We start from the raw sequence: 8,761 nt of genomic DNA on the forward strand, positions 1-8,761 counted from the left end.
AAAAGAGCAATAGTACCAGAAAAAGATTTAACAGAAAAATCGTGATTAAATGTATTTAAATTTCTAGAAATTGATAGAGCAAGCCGTTTGTGCCCAGGGAAAAAAGAAGCAATAACAGGAAGAAAAGAGAAAAAAACAAACACGTTATTTGGATGACAGTATGTTTAACTTGCATAAAATGTTCATAAAAGAGTACCCTCAACTTTCATGTGGAGTCTGAATTTTTATTTCAATAATCTTTACATTTTAATTTATTAATATTCAGTAAGAGTTACTTAAAAAATTGTACACCTAGGTTAAAAATGGATGTTTCCTTTCATAGCAGCATGATTAATCGGAAGTAGCTCTATCTCTAATAATGAAATATTTTATTTTTTTAATTATTAATGTTAAACTCATATCAGTTGTACCCAATAATTAATGAATTAGTCTTCATTGACATTTTATATTTTATAACATAAAATGTCTCCTCCGTGGACAAGGCAGAATTTAAAATATTTTAAATCTTGTAAAAAATAAAATAGAAAACTTGACCATTATTATAAGGACATATAACAAAAATAAATAAAGGCATTTATGTAATTTTTATCACTTTTCTAATTATTTTGATTTAAGAAAATTTTTTAGTCTATTTATACCTTTTCAATGAGAATGACCCATAACAAGTTTCGTAATTTTTTCATTCAAAAGCATTTAAGAGTAATTTTTTTCTTTAGAATGTTAATTTATTCAGTGTATCTGTTTTAAAATTAAACTATTAATTAATAGTATTATTTTAGGTTTCGAAATCAGTAATAAAAACAAAAATAAACAAATTTTTCTTTCGGTATTTTTTTGGATATGTTCCCCTTGAAATCATGTAGCTTTCAAGAATAATAATAATAACTAACCTTAAAAAATTATGTTTTTATATAACGAGTTTCAGATTTGTGTACAAGATTTGCGTCAAAAAAAAAAAAAAAAAAAAAAAAAAAAAAAAAAAAATATTTTTTTTACGCTAAGGGACTCAAATTTTCGACTACTTTCGTGAACTAAACTATTGAGACCATTTTTTTTACTTTTATTAGTTACTAAAAGTAGCGTTTCCACTATTTAATCGAACTGAAGATAAGAAGACTGAAACTTAGTATATTGCCCAAAAGAAGTCAAAATGACTGAATTGTGAAAGAATAACTTATGTGTAAAGAAATTTGTTAATATTAATTTTTAATATTTTTTTACATTATTTACAATTATATAACAAGGTATTAGTAAATATATATTAACAATAAAAAAAAAAAATTGTATGTTGAACAAAAAGTCACAAAATTCTAAGAAATTGTGCCATTATCTAATACATCACTGCTTTTCTAATTGAAATTAAAAAGCAGTCAAAATGACTTCCTTGGGTAATCTAGTGTTAATTATCGAATTTCAGACTATTAATCTTACATTTCAGTTTAAAAAATCTAAAGATTAGTTTTGAAGTTAATTTAAACATGAATTTCTGATCTGTAAGTCTAAGACATATATATATATATATATATACATATACATATAAAGCTTAAACTCTGAGTATTTTAGAATATTTTATACTCACTCATATATTATTCTCAATTACGTTGAAATGAGTAAAAAAAACAATAAAGGAATAGCGAAAGGACGAGGGACAGAACATGAAACAATAATGGATTCGAGAAATAAATAGTGATTAATTCTGGAAAAGTGCATTTATATATTTTATTTCGTAACTTAAAATAGAATTTAGATAATTTCATTAGCATAAGTCCAATAATGAAAGATTTTTAATCAATAAGTCTTGGCAACTTCCGGGTAGCGGCCCGGGAAAAATTTAAAAAAACAAAACAAAAAATATCACAGAAGGTGATCATCTCGAAGAGATGGCACTCGTAGCCACCTCTTGGCTAACTGCCACATTTTTTTTTTTTTTTTTTTTAATTTTCTGCTTGTTTAAAATCCATTTAGCGCCGTGGTGATTGTAGTTCACCCGACAGGTCAACATATTGGAAATATCTCCACTAATAAAATTATATTTCAGAAAGTAAAGTTTCTATCATTAGCTTATTGAGGTGTTTGGTTTCTAAATTTTGTTCAATGTATTTTGTCTGAAATTATTCAGGATGTTAGTTTTTTCTTCCACGTTTAAGACTTCCTTTAATTCATTTTTTAAAAGAGTTACTTCCACCGGGCTATGTAAATTTTCCTGTAAATTGATTTACATTTGTGACAACTTAATCTTTGGAGCCCTCTTTACTATATGCAGATCATTTCAACCTTCATGCACAATTAGGTGCAATCAGTGATAAAACAAGAAACAATGAAAGCATTTTGTTGAAAAGACAAATATTTGTTTTCTTTCGATCTTTTACTACGTCCTTCACTCGCCCATTATAACAACACTGAATATAAAGCGAGCGAAAAGCAAGCATGAATCAGAGCTTTCGCAACTCCAGTTTCTGAATAGAAAAAAAAAAATGTCTTTTGTTTTCAAGCGATTTTCTTCTTTATGGCGGGAAAGTAATGAGCGATCTAATTCTTACTCTCAGCACGAAGTCCTGTGGTTATATTACATTGGTATTTATGTATTCTCTGAATTTTACTTTTTTTATGAGCAATGATTCTTTATTTTAGCTCAATGGTTTCCAACTAACATCGCGGATCACTTTTCCACCCTATGAATATTTCTTAATACATGAATAATAATGAATACGTAAAACAAAATTTACAGAAGTTGACGACAAGATTTCAAGCAAGCAAGTTTTCAATATCTGAATAGAGATATAAACTCTAAATATTATATTCCAAAAAATAAACAGCCATTTAAAAAAAAACGGCACACTAAAAATATTTTTATACTGCAGCTATTAAAGAAATCGTCTGCCACTATCTAATTAATATCTCGAAGCTGGCATCATTGAATTTACTTGTGAACTTTTATTTATTGATGTCTATATTATCTACTTTTATTTATTAATATCCTAAAATCCGATTATTGAACTGTCATAATAGATTTGTTCTTTTCTTTTTTTTTCAAAAAAAATATTAATAAATAAAATAACTGAAAGTCTTACAGTTTTATTGGTGCGCAAAATAAAAGAATCTTTTGGGCTGGAAGAAAAAAAAATGAGCACGAATTTTTGAAGAAAGTTGTTTGGTTTCAAGAACACCATTTTTTACTTAGAAAAAAAGAAAAAAAAAACACCTGAGAAGAAATGCAGGTAATAGTTGATAATAATAAAAAAATATCAAATTTGCTGTGCAGGGAAAAAAAATTAAAATCTCTGTTCGATTTGTGCATTTTTTTAATAGCTCACATCTGTATTTCATATTTAAAATAGTTCTATAAAAAATTGAAATATTGATATTACTTTTTCATTTTTGATGAAAGATCTACATTTTTATGTACATTCAAAAACTACATTGAATATTACAAAAAAATGACAGTTAAAGTCTTTTTTTTCGTATGAGTGATATTCAGAGAATTTTTGTGACTTTGTATTTTAATTTAGTCTCCCTCAAAAATTGACTCATGCCATGAATTTTCATCTGAGTGACATTACAATGAAAGTTCAAGATCGCTATCTAATTCATCATTTATGACTAGCTCCGTTGTAAGGTATACTGAAGGATATAAATAAAATTTTACACATTTGGGAAGTATTAAAATAGGAAGGATTAGGAATAGGTTAATATTTGAAATTAAAGTAGGTTAAAAAAAGTAAAAAAAAAAAATTCAAAATTTACGGAAAATATAAAAATGAAAGGAAAAAAAATTCACAATGCTCAACACCTTTTTTATGAGGAAAATGTGTTTGGAAAAATGCAAATTTTTAAAATAAATAATCCAAATAAAAAAAAAAGCTTTCCGCGTAAGAGTTAGAATGTATTAAAAAGAATTTAGAAGTATTTAACTTTTAAAGTTTCTTAAAAAAAAGCTTGACATATTAAATTTTTTAAAAAGTGCTCAAAATGTTAAAACTTTTTTAAGATTGTTTTTCTTTTAAATTAGAATTTTTTTAAAAAAAGACATTCTTTATAGGAGTTTTTAAAAAAATTTAAATAGTTAAATCAAGTGTGAGACTTAGCTCACAGAGCTCTTAAACTTCTTTCAGTTTGCGGTTTCCATTCATTAAAATGAAACAGGATGAGCGTGATTCTATTGACCTTGTAATAGCACAAGAGTGTTAAAAAATTTAAAAAAAAATCGGGATTTTTTTAAAAAAAACAATATTTAATAAATTAAACTTTCTTCTACTTCTTGAATCACATCATGAAATAAAAACAAGCTGATCAAGCGGAGATATAAACCAAACATGTCGCAAATAAACTCAAAAAATTAAATAGCACAGAAACTTAAGAAAAAGTGTGGAAAAACTCTACTCTATTACAAAACAAACTACAAAAATATTTACATCTTATAGTTCGGTTTGTCTTTAAAATTTTACATATATGTTAGTTTCATGCTTCCGGGCGAAACTATAAACTAAATCTGGCGTAAAAAATAACTTTCTTAAATAGACATGCTCCAGAGGTAAGAGTACATAAACTTAAATAAAGCAAATCCTCAGACGGGAGAATAATCGTTCAAAATATTTCTCTCATTCTTCAAAGTTTTGAAGTTTTCATACATAGCAATTAAGTTTAAAGTTTTCAGAGGTTTGAGAGGCCAACAATGAATTACGGAAGAAAACAAATATTTTTAAACATCCTATGCCAGAAAATCAAGCAATAAGCTTGTAAGTTGCATCAATCATTTTAGTTGTTATTTGAAATAACTGAATAAAATTTAGTAAATCTAGCTTAAATATTTATGGAGATGTAAACATTTTTATTAAAAACTTATTTTTCTCTCATGTTTTTTTTTTTTTTGTTGCTTTTTTTGCTATAACTTTAAAAATATTCAGTGAATCTAACGAAATTTTTGAAGCAATTTGAAATAAATTATAAAATTATTGTTTTAAAATATGAATTTAAAAAAAAAAAAGACGCAAGATATGAGCATTTAAAGTAGTTCTTTTGTTTTGCACGTGAGCGAAAATTTTTTTTTTCTTCATTATTTTATAGTGAATCGCATTTGGCAACTAACGGAAAAATCTGATTTAAATTATCTTAAGAATGCAAAAAGTTTCAAGCAATTTTCTTAGTAGTTTTTGTACCTTTTGAAAGAAAGTTTAAAACAATAGAGGTTTATTATATATTTAGTTTTGTTCTTGCTGTCCGGTTAGTATCAAGTAGCGTAATTTTCAATACTACAAAATAAAAAATTTGTGGGAAATTCCTGATTATTTTGAAAAATACAAAAACTACTTAGAAAATTGCTTGAAATTTTCCACGTTTTTCTATTAGTTGTCAAATACGATTCACTATAAAACTATGAAAAAATAATTTAAAGTTTTTTCGCGCATTCGCAATACAAAAGAACTACCTTAAATACTCATATCTTGCGCATTTCTTAACAAATTTTTATCAAATTTTAAAACGATAATTTTGTAGTCAATGCTAAATTTCTCCAAAAACTTGTTTCATTTTGCAGAATATTTTTAAAATTATCAAAAAAAAAAACATAAGACAAAAAGAAAACAATTTTTTTATACATAAAAATGTTTACATTTCCGTAAATATTTAAGCTAGATTTAAAAAATTTAATGCAGTTATTGCAAATAACAATAAAGTAATCGATGCAAATTTCAAGCTTATTGCTTGATTTTCTGGCATAGGGTGTTCAAAAATACTTGCCTCAAACCACAGAAGGCTTTAAACTTTATTGCAAAGTATGAAAAATCGTATGAACTAATAATTCTGAATTTACAAAATAGTTCTCCTAGTATTTCTAGAGAAATGTAAAGACATTTTAAAATCTGAAAGTATCTCTTCCATTATTGTAGGGTAGTGTATTAGTGTATTTCCCAATCGCCGACTGAGACTCTAGATGATTCATGTATTGCTTATGGTTCCCACCGACCTCAATGCTAAAAGTATCTCCAATAGTAAGCCCTTTTTACTCTTGGGATAATCATGGAATCTGTTCGTGGTTTTCCCTTTAATATAATGCAAATGTGGATTAGATTCACTAAAAAATGCTTAAATAAATAGACTAAATGTAGTACAATTTACAGTAAAAATAAAATTTTTTCTCCCAGAGAATGTTGAAAAACTACTTATACCACAATTAAGAGCCAAGATGGCTCAGGGGATAGAACGTTCGCCTTCCAATGAGGTGACCCGGGTTTGATCCCAGTGATATCTGTTTGATTCGAATTTCGCATCCGGCTCGCACCGACAGCAGTGCTGGCGTAAAATATCCTCAGTGGTAGACGGATCATGGGTTAAATTCCCCTTGCCGTCAGGTTAACCGTGGAAGGTTTTCGTGATTTTCCTCTCCATGTAACGCAAATGAGGGTTAGTTCCATCAAAAAGTCGACGACGGCAAAAGTTCTCCCAATACTTGATCCAGTAGTTTCCTTGTCTTCTGGATTGGGCTCAAAATTGCAAAGCAACGGTTGAACGGCAAGTTGAACATTAGTAGCCGTAAACCCTAAATTGGCTCGGCTGTTCAACGACGGTTATAAAATAAAATAAAATCATGGAATCTGTTCGTGGTTTTCCCTTTAACGTAATGTAAATGCGGATTAGATTCACTTAAAAATGCGTAAATAAATAGATTAAATGTAGTAGAATTTACAGTTGAAATAAAAAAAAAAAATTAAAAAAAAAAATTAAGAGCCGTGATGGCTCAGGGGATAGAACGTTCGCCTTCCAATGACGTGAACCGGGTTCGAACCCCAGCGATGGCTGGTCGATACGAATTCCGCATCCGACTTGCACCGACCACAGAACTGACCTAAAATATCCTCAGTGGTAGAGGGATCATGGGCTATCGCTTTGCCGTCAGGCTAACCGTCGGAGGTTTTCATGGTTTTCCCCTCCGTGTAACGCAAATGTGGGTTAGTTCCATCAAAGAGTTTTCCACAAGGCAAACTTCCTCTCAATACTTGATTTAGCAGTTCCCTTGCCTTCTGGATTGGGTTCAAAATTACAAGACTACGGAGTTGAGCATTAGTAATCGTAAACTCAAAAAATTGGGTTAAAGAAGATAAAGTGTACACAACTTCAGATGCTTTTTTATTCGAAAATGTTATACAATCGCGACATTTCTGTGTCCCTCGTGTGTATATCACGTCAGCACAGATACGTTAGTCATGACAATTTAACTTTATCTCTTTACATATTTTTGCAAATACTAAAAAAAAAAAAAAAAAAAATAAAAAAATAAAAAAAAATAAAAAAAAAAAAAAAAAAAAAAAAGAGAGAGAGAGAGAGAAATTTACTAATATTTGTTTTTGGTACAGTCAAATTCAAGTACTGCACTTATGAAGTCAAAACTGAGGCTCTATTTCGGGTGGTGACTTCCACCTAACTTTAAATCGATGTGTGTGAACATGTTTGTTTGGGAAGCTGTCGGTGGCGCTACGCTAACCACATTACCTCCATCAAGCCATGGTTCACGAGATTCTATAGCCTTAATCTCCTCCGGAAATACTTCTTTACTGTTAAATTGGGGTTTGTGATAGAGATTTAAACTAATAAGCCTGTTAGAGTTGTTCACAGAGGTCTCCCTTTTAAATCCCTTGACGGATTTTGGCGGGAAAGAGGAGGATCCCTAGAAATTCAGTTACCTTTAGGGCTATAAAAAACCACGATCCGACCATATAGTTAGTTCAATGGCCAGTTCGCAATCCAGCCAAAAACAGAAAGACTGTCGTGTTTCGTCATGGATATATTATAGGAATACTTCTTAACAGTAAAGTAAGCAGTAATAACAGTAAAGTAGTATAGAAATACTTATTTACTGTTAAATTGGGGTTTAAGATAGAGATTTAAACTAATAAGCCTGTTGAAGTTTGTTCACAGAGGTCTCACTTTTAAATCCCTTGACGGATTTTGGCGGGAAAGAGGAGGATCCCTAGAAATTCAGTTACCTTTAGGGCTATAAAAAACCACGATCCGACCATATAGTTAGTTCAATGGCCAGTTCGCAATCCAGCCAAAAACAGAAAGACTGTCGTGTTTCGTCATGGATATATTATAGGAATACTTCTTAACAGTAAGGTAAGCAGTAATAACAGTAAAGTAGTATAGAAATACTTATTTACTGTTAAATTGGGGTTTAAGATAGAGATTTAAACTAATAAGCCTGTTGAAGTTTGTTCACAGAGGTCTCACTTTTAAATCCCTTGACGGATTTTGGCGGGAAAGAGGAGGATCCCTAGAAATTCAGTTACCTTTAGGGCTATAAAAAACCACGATCCGACCATATAGTTAGTTCAATGGCCAGTTCGCAATCCAGCCAAAAACAGAAAGACTGTCGTGTTTCGTCATGGATATATTATAGGAATACTTCTTAACAGTAAAGTAAGCAGTAATAACAGTAAAGTAGTATAGAAATACTTATTTACTGTTAAATTGGGGTTTAAGATAGAGATTTAAACTAATAAGCCTGTTGAAGTTTGTTCACAGAGGTCTCACTTTTAAATCCCTTGACGGATTTTGGCGGGAAAGAGGAGGATCCCTAGAAATTCAGTTAACTTTAGGGCTACAAAAAACCCACGATCCACCCAATAACAGAAAGACTGTCGTGTTTCGTCATGGATATATTATAGGAATACTTCTTAACAGTAAGGTAAGCAGTAATAACAGTAAAGTAGTATAGAAATACTTCTTTACTGTTAAATTGGGGTTTAAGATAGAGATTTAAACTAAT

This window comes from Parasteatoda tepidariorum, chromosome 2 (assembly GCF_982258835.1).
Source record: "Parasteatoda tepidariorum strain Cologne lab strain chromosome 2, Ptep-v5.0, whole genome shotgun sequence".
Lineage (NCBI taxonomy): Eukaryota > Metazoa > Arthropoda > Arachnida > Araneae > Theridiidae > Parasteatoda > Parasteatoda tepidariorum.